The 17092-nt window shown below is 35.3% G+C and overlaps 1 long non-coding RNA gene across 1 annotated transcript; it reads right to left on the bottom strand.

The window, feature by feature from the left end:
• Nucleotides 1–8721: 8721 nt before the first annotated feature.
• LOC118680011 (uncharacterized) lies at nt 8722–9539 on the bottom strand. Its single transcript, XR_004975540.2, has 3 exons — nt 9381–9539; nt 9097–9294; nt 8722–9043 (listed from the first exon to the last, which is right to left on the bottom strand). It is a non-coding gene; the product is annotated as an uncharacterized lncRNA (long non-coding RNA).
• Nucleotides 9540–17092: the final 7553 nt, after the last annotated feature.

Genomic DNA, 17092 nt, shown 5'->3' with positions numbered 1-17092 from the left:
GTTATTTTATGCAAAACTTAACATGATTAAGGATGTTAAACTTCAACCAATATTTAATCGATTTCATTTATTTTAGGTATAGTCACAATATATTCGTAAAATGTTCAGTTAACTTTAATAAGGTATATATAGAGCTTGAAAAGAACGAAAGTTGTTATTGGCAGAACAGCAGAAAATATTGAAAAATTAAGGTCCACATATTCGGTATTTGGGGACTCCAAAGGTTATAGTCCAATTCCGACTATTTTTGGACGTGGGATGGCATAACTAAAGTACACTTTGCGTGCAAAGTCTTATTTCGATACCTTCATTGGCTCCCGATTTATTTACAGCATATATATAGTATATAGTTAAAGAATCATAAGGAATTTAAAATGGTGATATATGAGAAGTAGGTTACAAAATTTTGTTAAAACTGGTAGAATAGTTCCTGAGATTTAGGATTTCCCACAAAAGTGGGCGATGTCACGCCCAGTGTCCAGTTCTTACACCACTTATAATTAAGCCTCTTCGTGCCATATCGGGTGTAAAATTTTATAGTTCTGGCGCAATTATTTATTGATTTATCGCACTTTTAGTGGCTTTCAACAAAACCGTTATATGGGAGTGGGTGTCGTCATTATCTGATTTTACCCTTTTTCACACTGTATAAAGAGCTAAAAATTTCCTCCCAAGATATGTATGTACATTAATTCATTTAGGGGGCGTGACCACGTCCACTTTAAAAACTCTTTAGCCCACAGATATCCCTCATTACTTCGATCCCCTATATCAAAAGACAGTTTTTTATCTTAATTCAGTGCTTAGTTATGGCCTTTTATAAATTTTCGTTTTAAGGCACGTTGTGGACGTGGCGGTGCCAAAAACTTATATAGCAAATTTCGTTGTGTCATTCTGATCATTAACATATGTATATACAGCTCCATATCTATCTCGATTATATTCTACAATATTAATCTCTGTAGAAACATGTTGTGAGAGTATAAAACTATTGTAGAAAATATATTGCCATATATATAATTAGCTACGGTAAAAATTTATGGAATTTCAACTGAAAACCAAAACGAATCTTTATATAAAAGTTTATACGCCTATGTAGGTTTCCGTTGACTCATGCCCTTATTACTGTTTTCAACTCAACTCAGTTGAATTGAAGTTAAAGCAAATCAACTTCAGATCAACCCAACTCTCTTTTTGGTATTACGAACTCCAACTATTTTTAGTCAAAGTCACCAACGAGGTGTGACCAAACTAAAAAATTAAGATTTGACAGATATTAAAGATGTAAATATTTTTAAACGAGAAATCAAACCAATTCAATGTAGTTATTGCAGTTATACCGTTTCCTTGCTGACGGTATCAAAAATGCAGTTAAAATGATTTTACCTTTGGGCTGGCGCAAACTACGATATCCATGGAGGTTAAGGAGGTTTTAAATATTATACTGGGAAACAGCAGTTTTGTTCTATGAAGTTTCTTACCCAATTTTACTACGCTGATTCCAAATCTGTAGTCAGTTTTTCTCTAGCAACTCTAGGTTTCGAAATATGAACATATTACATTTTTAGCCAAAAATGTTACAATTTTAGAATTAAAAAATATATTGCTCTCATTTAACATAATAAAAACTTTATTTTATGTGCTTTTCTTGCTTGAGTAGAAACATCAGTCTTGTTTTGAATGCTCCAGTAGTAATGAGCCCTCATATTTGCATTCCAACAACCCTGGTATCGCTCTTCCATAGTGCTAATATCCTGTTGAAAGCGGTCTCCTTGTTCTTTGCTTATGTCACCTAAATTTTCTAGGAAGCGGTCTAAATTGGTGAAGAGGAAGAAGTCACCATTAAATTGTCGTACAGGTTCAATTGAGAGAACTCGTGATTAGCGTCTGACTGGCTCTAAACACAATCTCTCTTGAGGACCTGTGTCAACCCTCGCGTGACCTACCGCAAGTGTAGACAACCACGGGCCCTTTGGCAAGGCGACTGTACAACGTGCGGCGATATCGGCTTGAAGCTGAGACCCAATTGAACATGAACACTCAAAATCAAAACAAAAAAAAAAACAACAACAGCGAAAAGAAATCACAACAAGAACACAGACAACAGAACAACAGAGGCGTCGAATACAACAATGCTTTTCTTAAAAGCAGCAGGGTTCTGCGATCGCCAGTGTCACAACTAACACCAGCGACACAAAAGAGCGCGAATACCCGCCAAGAAAACCAACGACGCACCCCTCTTCACCATTGAAGAGTTGCAAAAGGCGGCAAAAAAACTTAAACCCAGCAAAGCACCCGCACCAGGCGGGTTAATCGCCGAAAGCCGCCCACGACGGCAGGCGGCTTATCACCGAAGCAATATGGTTTCAGACCTTTTAAATCAACACTGGGGCTATTGAGAATGTCGTGAGGAGCGTAGAAGAAGCGCACAGAGGATGCAATAAACTCAAACGAGTTGTTTTACTCGCCACCCTTGACGTTCAGAACGCCTTCAACAGCGCTCGACTTTAAAATACCCATATATCTCAGCATGATGGGGAGGAGCTATTTGGAAGACAGCGTTTTGCTGTATAAAACCTCTGAAGGACCACGACACTTGAAGGTCACGTCAGGAGCTGCGCAGGGATTAATCCTAGGCCCAGACCTCTGGAACGTCAGTTACGACGGCATGCGAAGATGCGCGCAGGAAGTTAAACCAGGTGATGATCAGAGCTCAAATGTGGCTTGATGCGAAAGGTCTAAAACTTGCCACTGAAAAAACCGAGCTGGTACTGCTAACAAAGAAACATATTCCCACTATAATAAACATGAGAACAGCAACAGAAACATTAAGGACACAAAAGGTTGTGATCTACCTAAAATAGACTCCAGGATTACATACTGAGCACAAATTCAACATGATGCGGAAAAAGCGTCCATAATAACTAGTCAATTGAGCAGACTGATGTCTAATATCGGAGAACCGAGACAGGGAAAAACGGAAACTTTTGATGTCAACAACACTAAATGTCTTGCTCTACGGAGCAGAGTTATGGGCAGACTCATTGAGGAAAAAAAATCGACGTAAATCCCTCGAAAAAGTGTATCGCACAGCTGCTCTAAGGGTAGCATTGGCATATCGCACAGTCTCGGGCAAAACTGTATATGTAATAAGCGGAAACACACCCATCGACTTATTAGCATTTAAACGAAAGAAAATGTGGATGTTGAAAAAATAAAGAGCAGATGCTGCCGCTACAAAAGAGGAAATAAAGAACGACACCTTAGAACAATGACAAGCTCGCTGGGAGCAAGGACGCCACGGCAGATGGACGGCCAGGCTAATCCGAAACATAAAAGAATGGTCTAACAAGAAACATGGTGAGGTGGATTTTTCCACTACTCAGATGCTATCCGGGCATGGATATTTTAGGAAGTATCTATATAAAATGGGAAGAGTCGAAGAGCCGTCCTTAATATACAACGGTGCGATCGAGGACGACGCTGAACACACATTTTTCAAATGCACACGCTGGCAAACGCAGCGAAATAGGCTCCACACTTTGGTCGTTTGGTAAGGAAAACTGGAGGAACGTGAAAAATTATATAGAAAACGTAATACGGAATAAAAACCGGGACCTGGACGAAGGTAAGGACACGCCACCCTAAAGTAATTCGAAAGCGGTACCAGGGTGGGCGACGGTTCCCTAGAGGAGTGTTTTTTAGTGACGACACACTGACGATGCGGAATGCATTTTTCTCAACCTCCCCCGGAAAAAAAAAACGGCCAAACTTTTTTAGTCCAGTATTCTGTCTTGGCTCGGCTATCTCATAAGCACATGAAACAGGGATATTTGGTACATCCACCTTGTTGACCCAAAAGAAAACCTACCATTTATGGTCTATGTATTTTATTTTCTCCATAACCAAGGATACCTTGGTATATTCCTCTTTAACTTATTTTGAAGTGCAATAGGCAAACAGCCCATTTTATTTCCATTATGCAAGAGTACACATTTAAAACTACGTTTCGACGAATCAATAAATAAACGCGAATCTCTTGGATCATAGTTTGTTAATTCCATTAAAGCCATCAAACCGGGAATATTGTTGCAGAATACAAAATTACATTAAAACTAGAGCTGCTGGAAAGAAACTGCGTAGATTGGAAATCATGACGTCAAACTAGTAAGAAACAGTTTATAAACTTCATAAAACAAATAAAGTTTAATTTTGTTTACCGGTATTATTGAACAACGAATTTGTGCGTAGTGGATTAAAATCCAAATAACTAAAGAGGAGCAAAACGTTTCAAAATATTAATTTTTCTCAAAATGTATATTTCTAGGAATAGTAGCTTGGGTCGACTCTTTATGTTCGAAACACTTCCCATGGTCGCTTCATTTTATGCTTACTTCCATATTGTCGCTTGTCTCGTCCAGTTTTGGTATTTTCTCCACATGTTCAACAAGTTTTTCACCTTTCTATGCATTTGTACAAAATAAATTTTAAATTCGTTTAAAATTACATATGAAAAGTATATTGCTTATTTACCCGTCTCCATTTTCTATTCATATTTTTTCTAAATAAACGCAGCTGTCTTCGCCAAGCTTTACTATTTAGCGAATCGAAAAAACTATACCAGATGCTCAAACAAACGGGCTGCACTTGTAGTGCAACCCTGCGCTAATACGTCTTTTGACGCATGCGCAATAGTATGGTTATTTTCTCTTAGTGGAGACATTTTTTTCGCGTTAAAAAATGTTGCTGTAATACTTTATATTTGTTTTCTACAAATTTCCACAATAGTAATACTGATTTAAAATATGCAAAACAATACTTGGTAACATTAAAGATAGCGGCTTTACCACTTTAATGAGATATTCGCATACTCTCTTATACGAATTCAACTCGATAACTATGTTTCTTTTATATGTAATTATACCCTGAACAGGGTATAATTGACATGGCTTGCATGGAAAACTTTTTCATTTGACGATATATCACTAAATTCAGAATGGCTTATAATCTAAGGCATTGGTGCAAATTCCGAAGAAATTGTTCAGATCGGCTAACTATAGCACACAGCTCCCATACAAACTGAACGATTGGAATCAAGTTCTTGGAACGAATCATTTGGGTTTGTGAAGGGTATTATAGTTCCGGTGCAACCAAAGTTAACGACAGCTATTGACTTCTTAAGCTTGAAAAACACCGTTTATGAAATGTATTTTATCACGATAATTTGTATATTTTAGGAGATATGTACATTCAACCTTATAAAATTACAGAATTGTTCAGTTTTGACGCCATTCGCTGCTCAACTTAATAAATACATACACACATATATAAGTTCAGAGAGTATTCCGTCCAAATGTTCTGCTTTTACTTACGTACCAGGTGTGTCCCAAAAGTAACCGAACTTTATACAATCGAGTCCCGATAACTCGTCCTTCGCTAAATCTAAAACCTCAATAATGCGTAAAAAAAATCCCTAATTCGTAAAGATTCCATACATTTCGGTCGCCTCGCTAGTTCGTATATTTTTCGCAACGAAAACAATGTTCAACCTCATATAAATCGAAATTTTGCTTCGTAACCTCTTATGATTCGTAATGCAATTTGAAATGTCTTGCCGTTAAATCACCGTTAGGCTTTACAGACTGCCATGGCGCCATTAGCACGCTGTGCATGTTGAGTTTTGTGTTTCTCAGACTGTTTTGGCTTTTTTCAAGCGTAACATCATTCCGTAAACGCAAAAACAAAGCATTATTTTAGCCATTGATAATGGAACAAAATTCTACAAAAAAAAGAGTTTATTCTGCAAGTATCCTCTTCTAGTAAACTAGAATGGCAAAAATATACTGAATTTCCGGAAAAAACAATATTAACAGCTATACAAATTGCTTATAAAGCGTGGAAATATATTAGCAAAACTGTTTTCGTGCATACAAGTCAGAGTTCTTTATCGCTTAATTTTTTGTTATTGTAATTTTATGTTTCTGTTTAATTTTTAATTTTTATTAAATTTGTAAAATCCTCGTTTATTCGCATTTTTCTTTTTCGAGCCTCGATAAATGGAAATCTCGGTAAATCGTATTCCTGTGAAATTCGTTGAAAATGACATCTCCTTGCCATTTCGAATTATCGGGATTCGACTGTATGTAAATCAAAAAACGTGATGCGTTGTCTATTGAAAACTTTCTTGAAATGTAAAACTTGTATTTTCATGTTGAAGACTCGTTTGCTTACATTTAACATATGAAACAAAAAGAATGCTACTTTTTAGGTAATAGTTCACATATTTTGGTCCTTAAAATTAGCTCAAGTTGTTATTACACTGCAGTCTTTAAAACAACAATAAGAAGGGTTTTTTACAGAATGCAAGGCTTATATTATAAGAATTGAACTTAGTATAAATTCTGAACAAAAACTAAACAACTCCAAAAATAATTTACTTCATTTAAAAATACGCTTGTTTTTTCGCATCAAAAAAAAGTAAACAGTGTTCAATAAAGTTAAAATCAATTTTTAGGCCTGAGAATATATATGGCATACCTTATTTTTGATTAAGAGGGGGGGGTTGCATGGGTTTCACGACTTCTAAAAAAAAATATTTTTTTAATGTATTATTTAATTCTATAACATCGCTATAATATTGTCCTAAATTCTCAAGTTGATCCGAGTAATAGTTTTGGAGATGCAGCCTTGAAAAGTTGCGCTATCGAGGTCAGCTATAAAGTCACTTAAAACTTTAAATACATTTTTCTCGAAACTATTTCCAACTTCTGTTGTCAAGATTTCTCGCAAACTACTCAATCGATCTTAGTGGAATTTTGCACAGGCCTTCAAGACATAATTTACAAGATTTTGAACTAAGGCCTTTTTTCCTTCGGCCAATACCTAGTTTATGGTCTTAATTAAAACAATTATGTTTTTCTTTTTACTTCATATGATCTCTAAGAAGTACTGCTGTCAACGAGATGGCACCTGCGTTCTGAGGGCGTGACGGAAATGATGCAATGGCCATGTTTTGAATATTTTCCTTTGAAAATTTCACAAAATCTTTGTAAAATATGTGCCTTTCGAATCCTAAAAAGTGCGAATAAAATATTTAATTCTTATATAAAAACCAAAAAAATTATAGGTAGTTTTTTGCTCAAGGAAACCATGTAAGAGAGTTAATACTATCAACTTACCCGTTGTCAGTTAATGTGACGTCAACTTTATCCCGTACGATTAAACATTCGAGCTGGCCTCAATTCTCCATTGCTTCTCCGTGCTAACTGAGAACAAAAATATGATCCCATGGGCCATACATATATCATGTAGAAAAACACACCTTGTATTTCTTAACATTCATGAATTTCATCCGAGCCCGCTCTCAAGCTCACGATAATACTCCGCATTCGGGAAAACTCAATTTATAATTAATGTTGAAATTGGCGAAATTGAAGCTTATCATACTTTATCGGGCAGATTTACGTACATTCATCTACATATGTATATGTATTGTTATACTTGTTGCCTAAAATTATGCCTGACTATTTCAGCATATCTGATGACACATCCCCTTTTAATTTTCCTTCGACAAACACTATTTATTAGATGGCTAATTTTGAGATTTTATGTACTTATACAAAGATTTACAGCTTACAAAATCATTCCATGCTTCCGAGGCAGCTGAGCAACTCACTCATAAATAAAATTGTAACAGTATATGTAAACATGCCACATATATATATATATATATATATAAAATCATTGACGCGCTTTCGACAACTGATTGACGGCTATAAAAATAGACTAAAACCAAAAAATTGGAAATAAAATGTCGCGGCTATAAATTCAAAACCACAAAGAACAAACAACTTAGGGGGACTAGCTGAACACACAATTCTGCTGAAAAGAAAATAAATAGACAGCTTTTTATGAACCATGAAATTAATTTATGTTTACAACAATATGAATTTTTAAAATGTCATTTACTGTGGAAACAACAATGCAAATGAGCTGTACTAAAGGACTGCCGATGGTGTCTAGAGAAAGGTGTTGTAGTCGATGAGCGCTCTTGTTGACTTTATTGAATTTATGTGACGATTATTTTGATCGTCACCTTTTTATACCCGTACACAACATGCTACTTGTGAAGTAACTTTTTAGCTTTACTGATTCTTTAATTAGAAGATCTTGTTCTTTGTTTTTTTGGACGTAATTTAGAGTTATACGAATATAATCCCAACGCATATACATTTTAATGCAACACGAAACTAAGACTTCCTTACTTGAAACTCTTTTATTGTTGTTTTGTTACATTGTAAGTTTTTGTTTTGTTTTTGAGTTCGCGTCCTCACACCATAAAACTGTTTGCGCGTTCAACTCTTTTTGGTTTGTCATTCCCAATCGTTGCTCCAAGGTGTTGATGACGATTATGGCTTTGTTAAGCGTCCGAAAGTAGTTGTCACCCTACTGTTGGTGCAGAATGAAAGAATAAATACTTTGTAGACGTCTTTTTATACAAATTCCTCTTTACCAAAACAATCACTTGGGACACGCTTAATTGCGGAAGTCTTTGTCAGTATTTTATTTTCTGCTACCCATGCAGGTGGACGAGGATGAGGGGAAACCCTCGTCATTAACGCCTTACTTAGTATTTATTTGGAGACGTATTTTTGTTTTAAAACTTAATTGATTTTAATAAAAGACTATTTGTTGACTTACTCGTTTATTGCATATAGGAGATCTGACAGAAGTGAATCACAATTAGATTATGTATGTACTTTTACACATGTATATGTATAAATTGCAATTGTTAATCACAAATAAAATATATATAGTTTTAACTCGCATTTGTTCAATGAATCTGCTTATTAGATGGTAGGTTAGGCTTATTCTTAGGTGCTCAAGCTCTTTCTACTCTTTTGTAACCAAGTGATAATGTATCAATTATTAACGAGATGTAAAACAACGAAGCACACAATTTAGCTTCTTGGACTTATCGATTCAACATTTCGTCAAAGGGAGGTCGGAAATTCTACGCATATGCTACGCATAACATAAGATGCTACAAAAAAGTCAATAATTATTAAATTTTCTTGAAATTTGAATGGTGCGGACATGTTTCACGTAGTGACACATTTTGTGCAATGCTCTTCTGGCTATCCACAACTAGCCTCCTTAGGGTTTTTACAAATCACCGTTACATATGACGCGCATCCTTGTTATTCAATATCCTAGGTCGACCACCAGAGTTGCCCGAAGACGACAAATTATTTTTTTGTACTGAGATGACTGTTGTTCTAATTTTTTGATTTTCTTTACGTTTAAAGAAATAAATAAACCTTTCAAATTAAAAATTTCAAGCAAATTGAATAATTATAGACTTTTTTCTAGCATCTTACGTTGAATTTTGAGGAACATTTGTCCAGTATTGCTCGCTACTGTAGCTGCCATACAAACTGAACGACCGGAATCAAGTCCTTGTATGGAAAACTTTTGTATTTCGGTGCGAAATTGACGTTTTTTCCATATTGTTTCTTCTAAAATTGCATACAGTAAACCCATTTCGAAACATAAATACAATTTTTTTTTAATAAATCTGCCCCATCTAGTGGGACCTGGATTTTAAATAAAACAATTTTGATCTTTGTTCAGTGTCAAAATAAACTTGTCATTTCAATTACACTGTGTGATCAAAAATTTAATACTTTTTACAAAACGAATATTATTAGTGAACGTTAGCTAATAAATACAATGAGGTCTGCTGCTGAAACAAACCGATTGCCAAATGTAATTGTCAATTATAAAAAACAATTTAAATGCTTATTTGAATTTTAATTATTAATACATGTTTTATAAGTTATATAGATATGTATACATATATACATACATCCATACATATGTATGAAATATATACGTATGTACGCTTAAACTAATGTATTGTATTTGTATGGAATTTTGTGCTTTGGCGCGCTCAGCATTCATCACCATCAACTAGCTCCATAAGAAACGACGAATTTATTTTTGGGCGAATTTGGAATACTCGTAACAGTATTTCGCTGTAAGCAAGAAAAGCAACAAATCGGAATTGCCAAATCAAATCAAATGAAGATGGATTGACATCACATCACATATGCACACATCAGCGGCTTCGCATGAAACTCGAAATAGCCGTGAATCTGTGGTGTTTCTTGTTGTTGTTTTTGTTGCCACTGACTTATTGTTTTCTTTGTTGGCCGCATAGAAAAAATGTGTTTCAACAAATTTGATAGAGTTAAAATATCCAAGCCCTCTCTTTTCCTCCCTTGAATCATCCCGCAACTGGCACCAACTGAGCCCACCTGCACTGCGCGAACACCGGATCTCTAGCTTTCTGTTTACTTTTTCCTTTTGCACTGCCATTAATACTCTCTACGGTATTTACGCGTTTGCACACATACAACAACCACATCACACATTGATACACACGCGCTGTAACACATTTTTATCGCTACGCTTGGCTAGTTTGTTTCTTCTATAATTTCCTTTTTTTTGCATTTTTGTTGTGGGCAAAGCACTTATGAAAAATTCATTTCGCAATCTAAGCTCGTGTGAGCGCTTCTAAATATTTTATACGACCACTGCCATTACCTGTTCCTGCCCCGCCACTTTGGCTATCACCCGCCATCTATGCTATTTCCGCTATGCAGCTGTGTGTTAGCTGAATTTTTTCCTACGCTTTTTGTTTTTGTAAGTTTTATTTGAGCAACATAGAAGCGAATGAATTGCGAAATTTCACTTTTCTTATTTTTTCTTTTATAATATATTCCAGTCGATTTTACTATTACTTAGTTTGGATATTTTGTTGTTGGCATTATGTGCTCCTCTGGCTTCCTGCAACTTTTCCTTGCCAATTTAAATGGTTGGCATTTGTGGTTGTGCGGCTGGATTTGTTGGTTGGTTGGTGGTTTAAGTAACACTGACATTTGCTGGAGTGGAGGCACTCAAAGGGATTTTCGAGCTTTTAACTCACATGCATATGCATGAACATGCAACGATATACATACCTATGAACTGAATGTGTTTGCAAATAAGCTGTAATCTTCTTCAGGTATTTGATGCGATCTTATTTAAAGCTGAAAGCACATTTGTAAACACTTACATACATTACATATTGGCACAGCAGTATACCTCTTATTTCAAAATTATTATACACAGTATCATATTGTTGATATCATACCTTAAATGGAGCTAAAAGTGTTAATTTTTTATTTCTTGTGAATTAAGGACAAAAATCGCTTAATTTTATAAAGAAGTAAAGAAGGGATAAGTTCGGGTGTAACCGAATATTTTATAGAGTCGCAATTATGTGTCAGGTTTATATAAAACATGTTTTGCAAGAATTCAACATTCATTATTCGAAGAAACTGTCAATAGGCTACAATCATAGGATAAAAGTATCGACATATTGTCCCACATAAGCGGTTTAAAGTCAGGCGGAAAAACGGAAATCACTCTATAGGGTATAAAGGGGGTAGAGAAAGATGTGGACTGATAGCATTTACTTCGGGCATTACTTAAGTGTACTCGATGTTAATCAGTATGTTTCCACGCAATTTTATGAAGATAACTCGCACATTGATTGACATATTAGACATTAAGTCTGCTAGACTAATAAAAATCATTATATGTAGTATGTAGGTATATATAGGAGCTGGAGTGATTTAGGGACTGATATTACACATTTTCCCCATTAAACTATATTATATCCAATATTAAGCTTAATCTTGCTAAGATATCTTACATGATATATATGATTTAAAGCCAACCGTAAATTTCTGATTATTATATAAGGTGTATGACAGTTACATTTAGTATAGGCCCTCTTTTATAAATTTTTGACACCACGACATAAAATTACCAAACAAAAATGCTCTCTGAGTTTCATTAAGATACCTCAAAGTTTGACCAATATACATATATGGTATAAAGTCAACTGGGTGCATGAAAATATATTAGTTATTCACCCGACTTTATCCATTTTAGTCACCAGAATGCCCAGTTTTTAGAAAGAGAAGCTCTCTGAATTTCATTAAGATAGCTTACATATACAAGTATGTATGTATATGCGGTATGAAGTCAACCGGATGATTGAAAATACTTACAAGTATATTAGGTATATGGGAACTAGGGAAAATATTCTACCGATTTTAATCACTTTGACCCAACGGCACGTTATTATTGGGAAAAGCTTCTCTCTGAATTTCATTTATACATATCACAGACTGAACGATAAAATGTCATCCATAGACACTGGGATCTATATATTCGGTATCTGGGGGCTTGAAAAGTTAAGATCCGATTTTGACACTTTTTAGATAAGAAATTAAAGGCACCATTTGGGCAAAGTTTTATCCCGTTATATTCATTGGTGTTTAATTTGTATACTCTAAAGTGATAGAATCAAATGGAATTTAAACTAGTGTTATGTAGGAAGTAGGCGTGGTGGTCCGTAATATAGGAAATTCGGGAAATGTTAAGTCGGTCGAGCTGTTCTTGGGATATGAGATTTCACTTAAGGGGTATTCTGGTTTAGAAATTAAAAAAATCGATTTTGTTTTGTGCATATTATTGTAGTATAATGCTTTAAGAATATGCCCCTAAAAAGATTTTTAGAAATTTCAATTTTTTTCGCAGTTACAGCTCATTTTGTGATGCGCCGATAAAAGCGACTGGGAGCTTCTTTTTTTTTTTGGTCCGAAAAAGAACCTAAACTTCGGGCTTCTAAACCAGAATACCCCCTTAATTTAAAATTTTGACCTATTGTTTAGGGAGTTATCGTATTTAGTAGTTTCCAATATAACCATTAAATGAATAGTGGCTAGGGTTATCATCATATTTTAACATGTAGCTTTAGTTGTTTGTAAGATATAGACATTAAACCTTTTAGGGAACGGGACCATTACCAATTTTTAGTGCGATTCGGTTTACTAAGGTGATTCACACATTGACCAATATATTCGGTAGTCTGCTAGAATAAAGAAAATCGTGACGATGATGCAAATCATGGAAAAATTTCACTAATTTTGGGCATTAAATTATAGTATACTTAAATGTATAGGCTGGGGCATGTAATATGATTTTATGGCATGTATTTTGATATAAATAACTCTATATCTATCTCGATTAGTTTAGATGTTACACTCAACTGTTAGGGTGAATGCATAGTGGACGCTGGAGCCGAGCTCAAAGCTGACGAATGCGAGAAATCATCTTCAAAACCGAAGCCGAAGATGATCAATGCGAGAAAACAGTTTTTAAGCGTTTTTCGGAGTGGGTGTTGCATAGTTCATTTGTATGTTGGTATGGTCGTCTACTATTTTGCTTACAAGAAATGACCATGAATGGGAAAGAACGATATTTAGAGTACCCGCTATTAATATTTTCAAGTCCAAATTTATGACGGGAATTACTGAATCTATCGAAAAATAATAAATACCCGTATATTTTACGCCCTACAAGTATTTTCTTTCTTTTTCGCACAAATCGTGCATTAATTAATTACATTTATTGCTTAAAATAAAATTAAAATCGAACTCAATCTTCTGCGGTTAAAAGAAACTGTTACGAACAGGAAACAGAACAGAACAATATATGAATCTCGTATTCACTCTGCGGTAGCTAAAATCGATCAGCGCTGATCGAAATCAGTTTTTGGATCCTCACGGCCTCCTGTTTTCGGCCCGAACAATTGTAGCGTCTTCCAAACATCAATTTAATCTATTTATAAATCATTTAAAGTTTGCAAACTCCCGAACAATTATAAATTTAATTAGTTTGTTTATACCCATTACTCGGACATTTTCATTTACGATGTTTTGTGCAAGTGTCTAAAATATTCACTAGGCGACAAAGAATATTCATTTTGCCAATACACCCATCTATACAAACTCGCATACTTCGGTTACGTGCTCGCTTTCACTTTCAAATTGCAGAACTCCGCTTTTCGCAACGCATATATGATTGCTTACATACTTATGTTACATGTGTGAGTGAGAGAACGCGTGTGTGTATGTGTGATTGCCAACGCGCAATTATTCTCCTCTTAATTAATTCAATTCGTATAATCAACATTTACAATTTGTTACAAATTAATTATTCATTTTGGTTGTTATTGTGATGCCGCCGCCACCAGCAACATCTTCAGCCTCGTTATGCCAAGACATAGCTACTTGTTACTTGCAGACTAACCACAAATTCAGCTCACTTCTTTCCCTCTGTTTTAAGATCGATTCGCACTCATCACTTTGCTACTAGAAACTATACATGCCTTGTAGCAGCACCAACAGAGTGTGTGGGGATGCTGGCGTCTTCGACGTTGTTGTTAGCAATATTGGCTGTTGCGCCTCATCGCAGTCGTGAGGCGTGCTTGTTGCGGCTGAGTGCCTCTACGTCTGTGATGTTGTCAAGTCATTAAGAGTCTGCCGTCATGTAATATCTACGTGCACGATTTCTTCATAAAGGGCGAGCTGTGCACTGCTTATTGGTGAATGCGCATCTGTAAAAATTATTATATGTATGTAGCTATGTGTTATATATATTTTTACATGGTGCATTGGACTTGAAGGGCGTGTGGCACTCTCGTATTCGGCTTCTTTGTCGCTTGATGTTGTGAAGCGTGAACTAATTGAGATTTGTTGCGGTGATATTTGGTGAGAGATCAGATTTAAGCAGTCGCAGTTAAGTAGGGAAATGGGTGAGAAAAACTATTCGTGTTGAAAACTTCTAATCTACACATTTTGGTTGATATTTTTCTTTTTGTATGGTCTTCCCATCAAATTAACCTAGTGCATTGCTTTCCACACTGTCTTCGACAAAATCATTATTTGAATTATGTTAACATTAATAAAATTATAAAATGCTATACATATGTTTATGAATCTTAAAAAAAATATGAACAAGTTTGTGATACATTTAACAACCAAATTTTTAATAAAATCAAGGAAACTATAAGTGCCAGCTATACCCTTTCTTCCTGAAAACAAAAATTTGCTGTACCAATAGTTCTCACGCATTGTCACGCCACTTAGATATGAATTTATTTTCGACTTCCACAAAATATTGCTTTACAAGGTGCGTTCCAAAGTAAACAGGACTTTTTAAAAAAAGACAGAACTAATGGTTTTATCGGCAAAATCAATTAATTTTATTCAAGATAGTCTCCTTCTGCTTTAATACAGATTTTTGCACGGTCCAAAAGCATGACGAGCGAGTGTTTTAGCTCGTTGCCCGGTATGACCGCCAGTATGCCAGTGCAAACCTTTTGAATGGCCTCCACGTCTGCATAACGCTTTTCTTTCATCGGCAATTGCATTTTTCCGAAAAGGTAGAAGTCGCACGGTGCCATATCAGGTGAATACGGGGAGTTGTTGATTGTCAAAATGTAATTTTTGGTCAAATAATCGGCCACAAGCGTCGATCAATGAGACGGCGCATTATCGTGCAACAAACGCCAACTTCCATCTTCGCGATATTCAAACAACAAAACAAATTGGAACATGGAGCAAATTCTTTGTGGACAATACCCTTGAAATCATAAAAACAAATCAGCATTGTCTTCACTTTTGACTTCTCCAGACGCGATTTTTTGGGTTTTGGCTCATTTCTCATTTATGTCCTCACGACCACTTTGAAAACGTTGAAACCACTCGTGCACTCTGCTACGGGATAGGCAATCATCGCCATAAACTTGTTTCATCAATTGAAATGTTTCGGTAAAAGTTATACCAATTTTAAAACAAAATTTAATGTTGGCTCTTTGTTCGAAGCTTATTTTCGCACCGATAACAAAAACATACTGATACTTAAAACTGATACAATAACTTCACTTCTAATAGATGAAATGTCATGAAATTTTTACTGGAAGTCGATAAAAGATATCAGATTCTAACGCACTAATCGACATATAGATGGCGCCACTAGACTTTACTTTGTTACTTTCTTACTGTTTACTTTGGAACGCACCTTGTATTTACAAGTATGATGAAGTGATTGTATAGAGCGATTTCCTACTTGGATGAAGTGAGGTTGGTTATCAAGAGTAGTTATTATTCAATAGTTCAATGTAGGCTAACGAACCTTTGCTGTGATTCTTTCTCTTAGTGCTGAAACCACTTTGCTTACTACTTTTATTTTGTTTGCATACGCAACACCCTGTTTCCGTTAAGTATGGTACATTCTAATTCTTAATTAATTTATTTACACATTTTTACCAAATTTCCAGCGCAGCCACTTGTGCTACGCCCGTACGCCGTTGAAGAAGTCGCCTCATTTCATACGCACCAAAGACAAATTGTTGAATTGCCTTGTCTGATTGCATTGTCTCATCAAAATCTTGAGATATCTCCACTTAAAAATAGAGCCATAAATTTTCACAACAACCACAAAGGCGCACAGTTTATAGACGCGTGCTTGTACATACTGTTCAATATATCAATGTATATACACACACAGAACAACAACAAAATTAAAGATATTGTTACCACTTGTGATTAAATTTTACCAAAACAAATGTATTACATACTTATATATTGTATGTAAATAAATGAACACTGCACGTGGTGCATTCCGAGTGAATTATCGTTTAAGTGGCTCCATTAAAGAGTGATGCAGGTGTATTTTCTAGTTATATATACATAGAAATACGTGTATAGCTGAACTTATTGCTAAATTATATTGATATTTTTAACGACATTATCTAGGGTGAAAGGTACATCTACTTTTCCTCATATGCCGAATACCTATTTTAAATTAAGCCACGGACAGACAGACAGTCATTCGGAATTTAACCCGTCTCGTCATCCTGATTATTTATATACATATAACATATATAACCCTATAACTAACTCGATAATTTTTGAAGGATACAAACAACAGATTAACAAAGCTATTAAACTCTGTATTAACATGTTGCAGGAGTATAACAACTTTGTTGATAGTACCATATTTATTAGAAAGTATCCAAAAAATTTTTTTATTTCTCGTGTTTTCCAAAGAAATATAGTGAGAAAGACCACAACCTTTTTCTAATGAAAACTGTTTACCATTTCGGAACTGGAACTTTGTCCCTCAACAA

Source organism: Bactrocera oleae, chromosome 2, assembly GCF_042242935.1.
Source record: "Bactrocera oleae isolate idBacOlea1 chromosome 2, idBacOlea1, whole genome shotgun sequence".
Classification (NCBI taxonomy): Eukaryota; Metazoa; Arthropoda; class Insecta; order Diptera; family Tephritidae; genus Bactrocera; species Bactrocera oleae.
This window is presented reverse-complemented; position numbering and strand designations above follow the sequence as displayed.